At 53.5% G+C, this 16533-nt stretch overlaps 1 non-coding gene across 1 annotated transcript; it reads right to left on the minus strand.

The window, feature by feature from the left end:
• Nucleotides 1-15776: 15776 nt before the first annotated feature.
• Nucleotides 15777-15880, minus strand: LOC119519071. The gene has a single exon (XR_005213931.1). It is a non-coding gene; the product is annotated as a U6 spliceosomal RNA (small nuclear RNA).
• Between the last annotated feature and the right edge of the window lie 653 nt (nt 15881-16533).

The following is a 16533-nucleotide window of genomic DNA, read 5'->3' on the forward strand; positions in this document are numbered from 1 at the left end:
GCTTCTCTGGAGCAAAAGTCTGCTTTCAAAGGCTGTCTCCAAAATGTCTCTGTAAGCTGAAGCTCCTCTCTCAGTTCCAGTGCGTTCTTCAAAGTGTCCCTCTTGGCTGTAGCTCCTCTTCAAAATGTCACTCTCAGCTGCACTGAGTTCCTTCTGTTTGTCAGCTCATTTATATGGCTCCAGTGGTTTAATTTAGACCCACCCTGAATGGGAGGGGTAACACCTCCATGGGTATTACCCAGAGTCATCACCCACAGTTGGGTGGGGCACATCTCCATGGAAACACTCACAGAATTACAATCTAATTAACACCGATAGGTCCACCCACACAAGATTACATCAAAGATAATGGCATCTGGGGGGACATAATACATTCAAACTGGCACAACTTGCATTCCAGTACCCAGGATGGAACAATGGCCTCTGAGCCCACAGCGGGGAGGCTGGCAAGCCGCTGTTCCCAATTGCTGTTCTTGTCCCAATCAGTGGACAGGGCCGCGGGAGCCTTAGAGAAGTTCAGGGTGGAGGGAAGATTCCATCCAATTCTGAGCAGAGAGGGTCACGCCTCCCCTCTGGGGCACATCACCTGGTGCCCATGGGTGCTGGTGGCACCTCAGCAGTCGGCTCTCTGGGCCGGGGGTGCTGACGGAGCTGCAGGGCCGGGCTGGCTTCCACGGTGCCCTTTCTCCCTCCAGGGCCGGCTTCAGCTGACAGCGCGGCACCCCCGAGCATGGAGCTGGACAGAGACGCCACTGCGCCTGCAGACCCCTGCCCACGTGCTGCTTTGGGGAGATTTCAGACTCAGCGGGGCCTCCCGCACGAGCCAGGTGCTGGGAGAACATGTGGCCTTCGGGTGGGCTCCCCCCAGGCAGACCCAAGCCCCGGAGTTCATTGAGGCCATGAGACTTGGAGGGGAGCAGAGCCAAAAAGTGTCCGCTCATGAGCGGTCATCACTGGGCCTCTGAGGACCCCAGGGAGGCTGCGGGAACCACGTCTGGGAAGGCTCCCGCGGGGGCGGCCAGTGGCTGTGGTGTTTACCCAGCAGCAGAGAGTGTCCTGCGGCCTAGCAAACAGGAAGCCGCGGCTGCAGGGGTCTTCGGGGTCAGGCAAGGGGGAGATGGGGGGCAATCGCCCACGGCACCTGACAGGGTGGGGCCCGGGCATCTTCTTCGGGGTGCGGTGGGTGTTGGAGATGACCCGCTGGCCCGCCCCCTCTCCTGGCGCTTGCCCTACATGTACCCAGTGTCCCCGTCAGGGCTGGGCAGCCCTTTCGTAAGCCGGTCCCCGCCACCCGATGCTGAGCTCCACGAGGGCCGGGGCTGCGTGGGCAGTCTCTGGTCCCAGCTCCTTGCACGCGGTTCGTTGGTGCAACAAATCAAAGCTGAACAATTGAGGAAGCCAAGCGGTGACACAAGGCCGCTACCTCTCCAGGTAGAGCTGTGAATGGAGGCCGCAGTTGTGTGAGGGGTTTTTTCCTTTTAGGAACCTTGTCTCTTTTGGAGCCCTGAAGGCAAGTCCAAATCATCTGGGCCGCTCAGGGTCTGGGGGCCAGGGAATCAATTCCATCAGGAAATGCGTCCCACAAGGACGCAGGGAGAGAGCGGGCGGCCAGGAGCAGGGGGCAGACATCAGCAGATAGGCTCCGAGGTGTGGCCGGACCACTGCCCAGACAGAGACTGCAGAGAGGAGGCCCCACCCCAAAACCCAAATTCGCTTTTGCTTTGTATTCCACACTCCCCCTGGCCCCCAGAAAAGAGCTGGAGATTTCTGTGCCTGTTTCTGCAAAATTGCCAGCTTCCTGTCATTGCCCCTTAAAAGAGAGAAAATTCCTGCTGTTTCAGGATTAAGTAATCAGCATGTCATTTATTTCTCCAAACCACAGCTGCAGGCCTGCTGAGAAGCTGGCATCAGCCCTGCGGGCAAGCCGGCCCTGCAGCCGGGCACGACTCGCCAATGCCACCGGCGGCCAGAATCCAGGAGGGAGGTGAGAGGAGGGCCTGGCCCTGGGTCCCTGGGTCCTCTCTCCAGATTCTATTTTCACATCCCCTGAAACGCAAAACAACAACAAGCATAACAAGCATCGTGCCTGAGCACCAACTGTCTGCCAGGCACTGCAGAGTGCTGCCTTGGATCTTCATATTTAATCTTCCTGAGGCTGGTGCCATTAGCATTCCATTGTGTCCATTGACAGAAGCCGGAGCTCAGAGGGGTTAAGGCACTGGCCCAAGGTCACACAGCAGAGCCATGGCTTGAGCTCAAAGCCCAAGCCCTCACTATTTTCATCTTGTCCAAGGTCCCAGGGGAAGAGGGAATGAAGGGGTGAGAATACCTTGCTTTAAAAAAAATATGTCAATTATTATTTCTGTAATCGAGAGGTAGTTTGAACTTCAATGACCTTTTTTTAGGTATACAATTCAGTGGTTTTTATTCTATTCACAGATATATGTGACCATCACCACAGTCAATTTTAGAAGATTTGCAACACTTCAAAAAGGAACCCCACACCCTTTAGCTGCCCGCCTCTCTTTCCCCCACTCCATCTCCCCAGGACCTTGCTTTTCAAATGTTTCAATTATGTCTGGCCTCTGTTCCTTTCTCCTTGTTTGGTTTAAATTTCAGGACATCCCTTGTGGGCCCAATGGCCCCCATTACACGGATGAGAAAATTAAGGCCAGGAGAGGGAAGGGGCTGTAGCCAAGGTCAGAGGGCGAGTTGGTGTCAGGGGCCCGAGCCCCCGCAAGACCTCTCCTGAGCACAGAGGAGAGCCCAAGCAGAGCGTCTTAGCAGGTACCCAGGGTCAGCGAGCCTCCTGGCAGACATGGGGCAGAGAGCCGAGAGGGGCGGGGGCATTCTCATCCGAAGGGAAGGGGGTCCCGGTCACCTCCCTCAGCCCGGCCCCCGGGCTTCTGCTGGACAGGCCCTCCTCCCCCAGGTGCCCACTCCAGCCGGCCCCAGAGGGAGTAAGCTGGTCCAGACCACAGAGACGCCCCTTGTCACCCACAGAAACGATGATCCCCTGTGACACCGGCTGGGGCTTGTGGGAGGGAGAAAAGTCCACCCCCTTGAGGTGAGGGGGCCACTGTCCCTGGGGAGGAGAATGTGCTGTCCAGAGCTCCTGCTGCCATTTTATGAGTGTGGAAGGTGCGCTCCAGAGGTGGGGCGAGGGGTGCCTGGAGGGGCCCTGGATGGGGGCTCAGTCACCACCCCTGGGTGAGGTGTTGCTTGTGGGCTTTAAGTCAGTTAATTTATCGTGCTGTTTAAGACCATGTGGGTTGGGTTTTCTCTTTCTTTCAACCTAAAAAGTCCTGCAGAGCACATTGAGGTGCCATAAAGATGCCCTGTGGCCTTGTGGGAGCCTGGGGCAGATCTCATGGCCTCCCTTAGAAGACTGACATCAGCTTCCACCCAGAAGGGCAGACCCCATCTCCAGGCCTGGTGGGGCACATCCTTAAGCAAGGCACAAGGAAATTGTCCAGCTGCAGAAGATGTCAAAGGGCCATGCTTGTCAACACCGTCAGTCAGGATAAGCTCGGGCGTGCTGCAGAAACAAGTGACCCCGAAATCCCCGTGGCTTAATGCCACAACGGTGTGTTTCCTATGTAGCTACTTGTCTGTTTGCAGGGGTAGGGGTGCTGGAGGGTCACTCCAGGAGCCAGGAGGCATTTGTGATGTGGCTGGTAAGAGATAAAAGACTTGTGCATGGGCCGTTCACTGCTTCATCCTGAGGGCGACACACATCACTGCTGCTTACGTTTAATACAAGGCAACTAATCATACAACCTCACCAAGAGTAGACTGCATTGTGTTTGCAAATACTCCAGGGGAGGGGTTTATTTCCCTCCCCCTTGACTCACTTTGGCCAGTGGGATGGAAACAAATGTGATGCACAACATATCCAAGCCAAGGTGTTAAATATGATGGTGTGGTCCAGCTCAGCCTTTTGCTTCTCTCTTTGTCCACGGGAAGGCCAGTCCCAGATGGGGGCTGCTCCTTCAGCTGGATCCTGGGAAGAGAACACAAACAGAGAGGACCCTAATCCGGCCCACAGCTGGGAGCACAGCAGGAAGAGCATTTGTTGTAAGCCACTATGACATTGAGGCTGTTTGTTACACGGCATAATCTAGCAGCAACCCTAAGACACCAGCTAATGGTCAGGAGTTGGGAATATAGAAGCTCCTACAAGATACGTTGGCATACTTCCCACCAACATTGGGGCCCATGTCCTCTGGAATCTGGGTGATTCAGATTGAACTGCTTCACCCAATAAATATGGTGAAAGTAATGCTGTGCCAGTTTCAGGCCCAGCCTTCGAGAGGACTGAAGTTTCCTCTTCCATCCTCTGGAAGCTCTGAAATGCCCTCATGAGAAAGCCAACTTCCCCGAGGCCATGGTGTTTACAGAAGCCCGAGTTAGCAGATTAGAGAGAGAAAGGGAGAGCTGCCCGGCCCCTCCCCACTGTTCCAGCCCCCACCTGCTCAAGCCTTTCCGGCTGGGGCTCCCAGACATCACGGAGCAGACACCAGCCAACCTTGCTGTGTCTTGTCTGAATGTTTGACCCCCAAGGAGTGAGATACAGTAATAACAAGTAATTGCCTTAAACCGCTCAGCATTGGGCTGATTTGTTACCCAGCAGTGGGCATATGTAACAGCGAGTTTTACTGACTCCACTATGGTCTGCCTTCTCATCACCAAATATCACTTCTGTTCCCTCCTTCTTGCACATCCAATGTATTCAACCTCTCCCCAAACAAGGAAATTTTTAAGTCCCACTAGAATCTAATCCAGCTCAGAACCCCAGCAAGCTCTTTGGAGGATCCACCTGAGTCTCTATGACAGATCCAGACACGGGGGCTCTCCAACTGGAGATTCCAAATTAAAAGGACACGTTATCTGCCCTCCGCCTGCACCCTAGGGGCAGCCTGGAGGAGGCCGGGAAGCACCGGCTGCACTTGGCCCAGAAGGAGGAGGGATGACGGAGCCCACAGGCACCCCTCCGCGGCACTTCTGGACTCAGCCGCGGCCCCGGGTGGGGAGGGTCCCTTGAGGAGCTCCCTGGCCCACTCTTGTCTGCACCCCCAGAGGACGCTCCTTCCCCTTGGCCCTCCTTGGCCCCCTTTGAAGTGGACATTGGGGGACATTCCCCCCTGGGGGCTAAACAGCTCCCTCAGCCCCCTCCTGCCTGTGGAAGGTTGGGGGCCACATCTCCACTCTCGTGTATCCCTGCTCCCTGGTGTCCCTGGCAATGCAACCCTCGCGGAAACCTGGACGTCTTCTTATCTGTTTACCTCCAGTCCATCCCAGGGGCCCACAAACGTACTCACGGTGCCTTCCAGGACGGAGCTCTTTGCTTCCTCACCTCCCGTACTCCTCTCTGGAAGTTTTTGGGCTTCTTTGGGATGGTCTTACCATTAATTTAATCTTTGCCATGAGTCATTTTATCCAACTGATTTACTGGGTACCACGCCATTAGCCTGCACTGGGTCCTGAGGCAACTTAATTAGTTAAAAGGTTTTACTGGGTCTTTATCTGATAAGATCCTTTTTGTTGCTGGGGCTGAGAAGAATATGACTTTTCCATGTTGTGAGAGTTTTTTTTATTGGCTTTCATTTTTGCGGTCCACTTTTTCTTTACCCCACTCTTTTTTGTTCCACTTTGCAAAGTGCGGCCAATCATAACATAGGCTTTCAGCATTGTCTCCAAACTCTTTACCTAAGTTCTTTGTGTGCAGAGCCTGCCTCCAGAGGCTCTGCAGGTTTGGCTGAATGTCTGGCCTCCACAGGACACGGGCTGCCACCTTCCTGGTCCCCAGCATCCGTCTCCTAGCCTCCCCTGCCAATGTCAATATCAGGCAGCTAGAGCAGAGACCCTCTTCTCCTGCACTGATTTCTACATTAGTCTGGAGAGGCTAGATTACGCTTTGGGAAGAAATTCAATCCCAAATCCAGTGGCTTAGCGCAACCAGGGTTTGGTTTCTCACTCGTGCTGCATGTCCAGCGTGCACCGGCAGGGCGTTCCGTTCCATGTGGCCGTCCGGGGACCTGGACCGTGGGCAGCTCCACCATCTCGGAGCTGTGCCATCTGGAAATCACAGCCTCTGTGGCCACCAAAGCCAGGGAAGCATCCAGCAGGAGCTCTCTGTGGGGGCTTTTCACTGCATCCACCCAGAAGCGGCCTCTGTTTCCGGGACTCACATTTTGCTGGCCAGAACTAGCCGCATGGCCCTAGTGCAGGGAGTGCAGAGGGCAGCAGTTGGGGTGGGGGTGGGAGTGCACTGCTCTCCTTGCTGCGCTGGCTTTGGATATGGGAGCGTCTCCTTCTGGAAGAGGGGCTGGACATCTCACTGTGGTTTCCAGATCCAGGACAAAGCATGAAGTTTCAGGGAGGCAGGTTTCTGAACGACGTAAGTGTTAGCTGTCTAGTGTCAAGATGTGAGCTGCTTCTAAATGTAGTTGGTGGGGACTGAAAAGCATAATCTTAATCCACCTTCCCGGGGTGTAAACTCAACTGTAATTAGGGCCTTTTAAAGATATTATTATCAGTTTAGGTGTGGCCAGATTGAATCGGGCTGGGTCTTAATCCATCTGACCACAGGCCTTATAAAGAGAAGAAATTTGGAAGCAGAGCAACCAGAAGCTGGTGAGAAACAGAGGCCAGCCAAGAGGAGACGGTGAGTGCCGCGGCGGGGGGCAGCCGTCCCGCATGCTCCCGGCTTCCAGAGACGACTCGGCCTTGCCGACGCCTTGATCTGGGATCTAACCATGGGCGAAAGGCAGGGAGGGAAAGAGGAGGAGAGGCTGCCTCTCCGCCATTGGAAGTAGGTTACAATGGTGACCCTGAAGCTCTGTCCACAGTGTCACAAAACCTGATGGAAACTGGTCATGACCCCAAACCAGACCAGCTTAAAGGCCAAGTTTCAGGGCTCTTGGCAGTGGCCGTGCGTTGCCTCACGCTCTGATTGGCTGCCGTACGCGCGTGTGACGAATAAAGAATGAGGAAGGTGTTATCATCTAGGAGAAAAATTAAGTTGCAAAACTTAAGGAGCCAAGGGGGCGTTACAATAAGTGGGGACAAAACAGGGTTCTCATCCAGTAAATGACCACCGACATGAAAGTGGAGCAATCTGGTATTAAGAGTTTTTTAAACCAAGGCTGGCATTAAAAAAAAAGTGACCCAAATAAAATATGATAAAATTAAATTGCTGGTTTTTTGGTTAGTGGGGAGCATTATTTAGAAGTGGGTTTGCAGCAAGCCGGGTAGGACCCAGCAGCAGCCATGACCTCTGCCTGGGGGTCACTGTCTGTGTAGACACGGACGAGCAGGGGCCGTGGGAAAAGCCGGGGCGTGCGGGCTGGGTGGCCGGGGCTCGGGCGCCAAGGAGCTGCTGCCTGCCCACGTGAGGGAGAGGAGGAGCCCAAGAACCACGGGCTTGTGGGATCTCGAGGGCAAGAGTGTGGTGCACTTCCCCACAACACCCCCCAATGAACTTGGCTCCCTCCCCTGACGCAGAGCTCACTACGCACACAGGCAGCGAGGCTGAGCAGTTCTGGCTGCTGGAATGAGGGGAGGGTCTGGTGTTTGTTGAGCGCTCATCTCTGTGTTCAGGGCTTTAGGTACCTGGCCTCCCCCAGCCCTCCACCTGCCCTGGCAGGGGGAGAGGTGGTTGTCTTCCTATTCAGCTGCTAGTGAATGAAGAACTGATACCCATAGGAGCTAACAACTGCTTCAGATCGGCGAGTCAAATCCAAACCCAGCTCCGTCTGTGTCCAAAGCTGAAAACCTGCGTGTCTCCCTGCTCCTTCCCTGCTCCATCACCTTCCAGAGCCCTGCGTGAGGCTCCAAAGCCTTCTACACTTCTCCCCTGTGAGACCCTGGTCTTCCTGGGGTCCCCTGCATCTCCTAGTCGCGCTCGGGGCCCAGGACGGACACCTCGGGCCTTGATGCAGAGCTCATCCTTGTCTGGGCAGGAGGGACAGTGGGCCCCTGGGCCAGGCCGAAATCTCAGGGGCAGACAAGAAGCTCTCCATCTCGCGTTTGTCCTGAGATGTCTCCAGGTGAGATGAATTTTTATGAAAATGGGTTTTGGTTTTCTTTGTTGGTTTGGTTTGACGGCAGTAGGAGATGAGGAGACCCCATGGTGCTCAGAGGAGTAAACATCCAGTGATCTGAAAACTCTTATTTGCTATGGTCGCCAGATGAAGTCTGCATTTCTGTGCACGGACAGGTGTAAACTTTAACCTGTTGCCTTCTAATGCCTGACCACTCAAAGTGAAGTCCAGGACCGGGGACACCAGCCTTCCTTTGGCGCTTGTTAGAAATGCAGATTCTCGGGCCCCGCCCAGCCCTGCTAAACCAGAATCTGATTTGGTTCCTGTGCACTATAAAGTTTGCAAAGCAGCACTGTCCTCAAGGAGCTCCTGTTGGATACGCAGGTAAGGCTGGTATCCTGGGAGCATGTTAGCCATTGGATGCAAAGATCTGCTTCCTGCGTGGGTTAGGAGCTTGCAAATAGTCAGGGCTTGTGGCTTTCATCTGGAAAGATCTCCATTCTATTCTGCTGAGAGTGAACAGCAAGTTTCAGAAACAGTGGCCTGATCCTTCTTTAAAAAAAAAAATGCACGCACACACACAAGTACACTTTCTCCCACGATTAAGTGCATCTGGACATGGGAACGAAGTCTTAATTAGCTTTTACCAACATGTCAATCACAGTTACAGGAACTAATAAGATCATGGGCCTTCTGTTTGCATCTTTGTACTTTCCACTTCTCCTTGCTCATGTTCACTGAAAAAGAAAAAAAAAAATAAAAGATTAGAGGTCAATAATGAAATTTCCTGAGTCATGGCCACAGTGCAGGGAAAAAAGAGAAAAAGAAAACTTGTCAAACCGATACAAGTTGATTAAAAACAGCAGCATGTGATTTTAAAGAGACAAGACGCTCTCAGGTTCGCAGACCTCTTGAATTCCGAGTTAAGATAACGAGCCTTGTCTCATGGAAGTCCTTAGAGACCTGCTTATAAGGAAGGCTGACAGGGCTTTGCAGTGGGACATTTAGGAGAGTCAGGCAGGAGTGAAATTTAGGGCATCACATCCTCTGGGCGGCACAAAGCACAGGCGCCTTATTGGGGCTCAGTCATTGTTGAATGAATGAGTGATGTTTCCCACTTGAATGCAAAGGATGCTTCTTAGTGCACAAACCCAAGTTTCATGTTGTCCTTGGAGAAGCTCATTGTCATTATTCTGTGAGCTCTGCCATCGAGGAATCAAGGTGTTAGTAAGCCCTGCCCAGCAAGATCAGGTGTTTCCCTTAAAGCTGTGTGCTGCATCTAAGGTAGAGATGGCAGGTGATTCAGCACGCCCAGGAGAAAGCAAAAGGTCCTCGGAATTGCCAACGTAACAGAGAGAAAGCTTGACAACCAGGGGAAGGAGGAGCTGCAGCCCAGCCGTGTTCGTGGCTGGGAAGCCCGGAGATGCTGCTTGTCACAACCAGCCAAGGCTGGAGCTTGTATCTGGGGGGCCTTGGGGAGCAAGGCTGCCAGTTTTAGAAGTCAGGCATAGCTGGGTTCCAGCCCTGCCTGAGCTGCTCCTTGCAGGGGTCTGAGCTTGAAGGGGACAGGCCGGCATTTAAGACCTCTTCCCCACAGGCAGCTTGAGAGAATGCCAGCGGTGTCATCTCGGTGAGCTGTACCACCCTCCGTCTTAAAGACAAACAAGAAAAAATACATCAGGCATTTCTGGTGGGCTGGTGCAGTAACAGATACCCCAATGCACCGTCTCACTTAATCTCCACAGCACCACAGCCCACTCTCCTTAGCTCCATTACATCAAAAGTGCAACTGAGGCTCCAGGGCCTAAATTACTAAATCAGAGGGGTTCTCCAAGCCCCATGCCCACTTGATACAAAATTGTTGACCAAAACTAAATGAAGGAATGAATGAAAAGGCCCAATCCAAACTCAAAACAAGAACAAACAAACATATGAACATGTGTGTGGGCACTCACACACAGAAACCACTTCTTGACTCGACACACACTGGACTGAATTTGTGGGTCTGTGCATCTCCCAGAATTTGAAACATCCTTTCCACACCAGCATTTGACCCAGGGATTGAAACAGGACATTGAACCCTCATTAACGAGTCTGGACCTGCAACTTCTCCACTGAGAAAATATTTGCACTTATCAAGAGATGGCATTTCCTCGACAGCCACGAACGCCATGCTTGATGCCGACAGCCTCATAGGGAGAAACGGGGGGGATTCTCCCCAGCCCCCTCACTCTCGGTGGCTGCCTTAGTCCCCTGGGGCTGCAGTGACAAATGACCACAAACAGGGGGGTTCACACAACAGGAGTTTCTTCTCGCACAGCGCTGGGGGCCGGAGCCCTAAGTCAGGGTGTGGGCAGGGCTGTGCACCCTCGGAAGTCTCGGGGGCTCCTGGCTGCCTCTTATGTCTTCCGGTGGCCCCCAGCGGCCATGGCTCGTGCCGCGTCCTCCAGGCTCAGCCTCCGTCTCCACACGGCTCCCCCTTGTCTCTAGTCTCTAATCTCCCTCTCCTTTCTCTAACAAGACCCTGGACATCGGATTTAGGACCCATTCTAAATCCAGGATGGCCTCATTTTGAGATCCTTAATCATATCCGTGAAGACCCTGTTTCCGCACACGTCAGGGACGAGCAGGGGACACAATCCAAGCCTCCCAGTGACCATGGCCAACTCAGACGCACTCCGCCAACAAAAGGACACTCCTCCCGAGTGGGTTCCACGAGGCGGGAGAGCTTTCCTGGCCATTCTCGTCAGTTTTGCCGCAGCATCTCACGGGCACGTGGCGGACATCCAGGGCTCTTGAATGATGCACAAGTGAATGAATCAGCAGCTCCCTCAAGCTTTACAGAGCACCGGATGGGTGTCCCCCATGAAGGTTGGGTCACCGCAGCCCTTGGCTCCTTCTTGGGCCCGCAGTGAGATGGCTTGGATGACACCAGCCCCCAGTTAGTGTCCTCTGGGCATTGGCACCATAAGAGGGACCCCCAGGACCCCAGAGTCACACTGTTGAAGCTTAGACATCATCCAGTTCAGGTGAGAGAACTAAGGTCCAGAGAAGGCACTGTGATGGGCTCTTTTCAATTTACTCTCTCAACTGCCCGGCACCCTACGCACCAGCCCATCGCCATTTTACTGGGTGAGGCTGAGGGTCAGAGCCGCCTGGTAACTTCCAAGTTCTCATGGCTACTAAGTCGTGGAGCAGGGGTTCTAATTTCATTTATTCAGATTCTGAAGCCAGAGCTCTAAGCCAGGGGCCCGCAAACCACAGGCCAGGGGCCGAATCTGGCCCACTGTCAGTGACCACAGCCAGGTCAGACTCACACCAGCCAGGAAAGGAGATTTCTCTCGAGAGCGAATGAAGTTTCATTAACACACAGCCACAGCCATTCTCGTGTGTATTGTTTGTGGCTTCTTTCCTGTTCCAAGGCAGAGTTGGCTGATTTCAACAGAGAAAGTATGGCCTGCAAAGCCTAAAAATATTTACTATCTGGCTTTTTACAAAAAAAAGTTTGCTGACCCCTGTTCTATCGTGCTAATATAAATACTGTATTGTATTAAGTATAGCATATACATTTACTGTATTTGCTACCATTCACATTGAATATTTAAAAGCTTCGTATCTATTCTCAAATGAAATCAACCAACAATTAACTTACAAGGAACCGACCGCTCCCTGACAACGACGGCCTTCCCCTCTTTCCACAGGTCCATTTACCAAACGGATAATCCCACAGGTGACCAAGTTAGCAGAAGAAAACAAAAATAAAGAAACAAAAAAGCCCAACACAAACCGCCGACAACTTCTGAGTCAAAAGGTCCATTCATGCTGGTTTTCTACAAGTTTGGGAATTTTATGCCAACAAGCGGCTCTTCTACATCAATAACAATCTCCCTCCCCGCAGGAAGCAGCGTTACAAAAGCCGGAAAGGACTTCAAACACACTTGCTCAGCAGCCGCGTCTCCACGTGGAATTACTGTCAGAGTTCAAAGGCACGGAGGGCACCGAGGGGCGGCATCACCCCTTAATGCCTTCACCTTGTGGGAACAGGGTCACGGTGACACGGGGGCGCATGGCCCGGCCGCGGCTTCCGGACTCCCAGGCCGACTCCGGGCTGAGAACCGCGGGGCTGGAGCGGGGGGCTCCAGGGTCCTCGTGAGAAGAGGCAAATTTGGGCACAGAGACATAGACACACAGGGAAAGAGGCCACGTGACGACAGGGACAGGGATGGGGGGTGCTTCTACAAGCCAAGGGGTGCCCAGAAGCTGGACGGGGCAGGAGGGAGTCTCCCCTCAAGCCTTTGGAGGGAGCGGGGCCCTGCTGGCAACTTGGCTTTGGACTTCTGACCCCCTGTAAGCCGCCAGCTTGTGGTGCTCAGATGCAGCGCCCCTAAGGAACTAGGACACGTGCAAAGCAGACTTTTCAGCTGTGGGCAGAGTGGGAGGACCGCCTTATCCAGGGCTGGCCCATGCCATGAAGCCGGCTTTCGCTGAGCACTTTTTCTGTCCCCTGTGCTGAGCAGCTGAGGTCCACGATCTCATTTCTCTCATGTAGCCGTGCAAGGTGGGAGCTGTGAGGGAGCCCCCTTCATGGGTGGGGACACTGAGACAGATGGAGGTTACTTGGCTTGCCCAGCTGTCAAGATTCAAACCCCAAGATTCCATCCATCTTAGCAACCTGGCTTCGCTTCCTCCATTCATAAGCCTCGGGAAATGCAGTCACCCAAGCTCAGGCAAGGTTAGAACAGTGGGTGGGAAGTTTCCCTGGTCTGTGTAAGAGCGTAAGAGTCTGTGTAAGAGTTGGGAATGGGGGCAGCAACTTAGCAAAGGCTCTGCTAGCCAAGCAGTTGACTTGATTCCTCTGAAAACTGTGACTCATTGCACTGTCTGGTGAACTCCTACTCATCCTTCAAAACCCAGCTGAAATCCTTCTCCCATTATGAAGTCCTCCCTGTCCCCATAAACAGTTGCACAGCCCTTCCTTTGCGCCCCTGAAACACACGTGCTCTAGATGCTCTTACTGTGACGCAGACCACTCTGACTTGCCTGCACACGCCTCATGCTCTGCTCTGTGAATTTGTCATGGGCAGGGATCATGGTTTATGCCCTTACGGGTCACGGGCTTGTATTTGCAGGAACAGCACTGAGAGAAGCCAGCACTGAGTGAGCACACACTGTGTGCCAGGCCCTCTTCCAAGGGCCCTTTATGTGTTAACCCTTGAAACAGCCTCTGGAGACTAGTTGTATTATGATGCCCAGGGGATAAGAGTGTAGATTCTGGAGCCAAACTCCCCAGACTTGAATCCTGTCTCTGCCTGAGTGATCCTGAGTGAATGACTTAACGTCTCTGTGCCTCGGGGCCTCATCTGTGAAATGGGGAGAGCAAGGCAGCCGCCGATGGAGGGTCGGAGCCCACAGATGCCAGCTCGCAAGAGCTAACTGTTGCATTTTAAATTATTTTGCCATTGTTAAAACTGAAATTATATGCAGTTTAAACTAAATAAATTATACTAACAACAAAAGTAATAAATGCTCGTAACATTACTTCCTAATGATTTTACTGCCTTCTACTGTGACCTACGCCCTTCAGGCTATTTATATCTCTCGAGTCACTGGGGTTACTACCTGAGTGTGTGCTCCTGGGCACGTCTTCCCGGGCCCGCGGCCAGTGACCTCACGCTGGTAGCTTGAAATCAGCCACAATTTACACCACGGAAATCAGCAAAAGAGACAAATCAGTTTTGCTTTTTCCTGGAGAGCTTGTTGAATATTTACCAGCACGCCAGGGACCCTACTTATAGTGAGCACATGGTGAGCCGTCAAGGAGGGTTAGCTCTTATTATTACTGACGGAGAAACCAACGAGTGCAAAGAACCCACCCAAGTCCTGGCAGATGGGGATATGAGTCCAGATGTGCAGCTCAGAGGCTGCCCTGACCACGTGCTGGAACGCAAGCCCGGCCACAGAGCTGGGGCTAGTAAGTGTGTGTTGGATGCACAAATAAATTAAATGAGCAGCTCTCATATCTGCTGGCCACAGAATTGGGGACTTTATTTTAGCACAGATGCCTGGCAGCATCTCCTGGTGCTGCTTCAGGGCCTCTGCTCCAGGGCTATGCTGGGGGCCCTGGACACCCACTGCCCCAACCTCCCTACCCCTATCCCAGCTTGCGCCCCCGCTGCCCCCGGACCCGCCTGCCCTCCCGTGCGCGTGGCCGGGAGGGTGGCTGTGATCCGGAACACGTATGTGGGGGGCACTTGAAGAGTGCAGCAAGAGCAAGGCCCTCCTCCCGGCCGGGGGTGATGTCGGGCTGGAAGAGGCTGGGGTCTAACCGGGTTCCAGGAGAGCTGGCCACATCCGTGTGCGCTGTGAGACAAAACGGACGTGGCATGGGCACAGAGCGTGAAAGTGTACAAAATGCAGCCCCAGCTGCTGTGCTCCAGCCTCACGGTAACCCTAGGAGAGCAGCAGAGGGGCACAAAAGTGAGCCCCAGAGACAGACGAACACGGACGCCGAGAGCCGGACTCCCCCGCGCCCGCGGCCCACGGCTCGGAGCAGCTCAGACCTGGAGCCTCCGGTCCCGAGGCCCCTGCTCCCCTCAGAGCAGGTGCACACTCACGTTGGGTCCAGAACAGGAAAATCTACGGAGACAGAAAGATTAGTGGTTGCTTAGGGCTGGGGGTGGGGCAGGGGATGCGACAGGAGACAGATAGGGACGGCTAAGGGGAGTGGAGCTCCGTTTAAGGGGATGAAAATGCTTACAATCGACTGTGGTGATGGCTGCGCTTACCTGACAGTGGGTGAATTCTGTGGTAGGTAAATTCTATCTCAATAAAGCTGTTAACTAAAAAGCGGGTGCAATGCAGGGAGCAGGCAAAGACGGGGCGTGGCCTGAGAAAGTCATCGGTTGTGCGTTTTTTCAACTCTGCCACTCACTGGCTGTGTGACCTCAGACAAGCTTCTGAATCTCTCGGTGCCTTAGGTTTCCTCATCTGAAAAAGTAAGGAGAAGCCAGGCACCCCCTGTTGTGAACTAACTGCTTCTCCGAGCAGGGCCGGGCACCAAGAAGCACCATCCCTGGCCACGCTGAGAGGACATTGTCTTCACGCCTGTCGGGGCCTCTCTTGAAGGCAGGACACTGATCTGGAACAGGGGCAGGAGGTGGAGGGAGCTGGGCTCGGACTCGCACCCTGCCTGGTCCACAGGTGTTCACTGGGCCCGACTGTGTGCTGGGCCTGGAGGAGGAAGCAGGGTGGGCAGAAGGCCGGGGGGCCCGAAACGGGGAGCTGTGGGGCCACGCTGCATCTCCCGTCCTCCCTGATCTGTGTTTCCATCTGTAAATGCAACGAATGAGAAAACCAGCCGGCCTCCTAGGGATTTCATAAGTACAGGTGTGTGTGTGTCTGTGTGTCTGTGTGTCTGTGTGGCTTAAGACAACAGTTTTGTTTCTCATTCACACTCCTGTACACTGCAGGTCGGCCAGGGCCCACTGAGGGAGGCAGACGAAAATGCTAGGCAGGGCCAATGAAAGGATAAATAAGAAGCCTACAAACATAAAAGCATTGTTTCCAAAAATAATGTGTCTTAAAGTATGACACCAGGATAAACGAGCGGGTGTTAGTTCTAAAAGGAGGAGAACATCACCACTGCATGCTCAACACTGTAGAGGTTTTATAATCGCCCTGCCCTGGTTATGTTGGATCCAAACACTTGAGAAGCTGGAAAAGGCCTGAATTACAAAAACGGACTATGTCACAAATTCGTGTCATCCTTACACGGGGCCAAGCCAATCTTCTCTGTACCGGTCCGGTTTGAGCACACGTACTGCCTGAGCAAGCACAGTGGGCCTTTGACACGAGCTCTGCCCTGGGCCGGGCAGCCTGGGCCGGGCGCAACCACCTGGCTGTGTGTTAGAACACCTGGGGAGTGCTAACAGGGGCCCCCCGGCCTGCTGAGTTAGCACTGATATTTCTAGGGGGAAATAAGAGGTTGTGGGGGTTTGGGGTTTGGTTGGGGTTTTTTGTTTTTTGTTTTTTTTTTAGTTATAAAATATATTTTTAGAACAGTTGTAGTGTTACAGAAAAATTGAGCAGACAGTGCAGAGTTCCCACTAACCTGCTTTTTCCTGCCAATGCCAGCTCCGTCTTTAGCATCTGCATTAGTGGGGCGTGTTTGTTGCAGCTGATGAGCGAACACTGATAAGTTATTATTAACTCAAGCCCGTGGTCTACCTTGGGGTTCCCTCTTGGCGTTGTGCAGTTCTCTGGGTCTTGACAAACACACCATGTCACGAGTCCACCACTGCATGGTCACAGGGACCAGCTTTGCCTCCCTAAAACGTGGGCTCAGGTCTTCAGCTCCCCAGGCAATTCTGACGTAGACCCAGGGCTGAAAGCCTGCGGCCTGGGCCCGTCTAAGGGGCCCCCTGAATCCATCCATGCACTCCATCTCTCCTTGGAGAGGGCTTCCTGGTACCCAAAGTACCCAGGCACA

The sequence above is a fragment of the Choloepus didactylus genome, chromosome 22, assembly GCF_015220235.1.
Source record: "Choloepus didactylus isolate mChoDid1 chromosome 22, mChoDid1.pri, whole genome shotgun sequence".
In the NCBI taxonomy this organism is placed as follows: domain Eukaryota; kingdom Metazoa; phylum Chordata; class Mammalia; order Pilosa; family Megalonychidae; genus Choloepus; species Choloepus didactylus.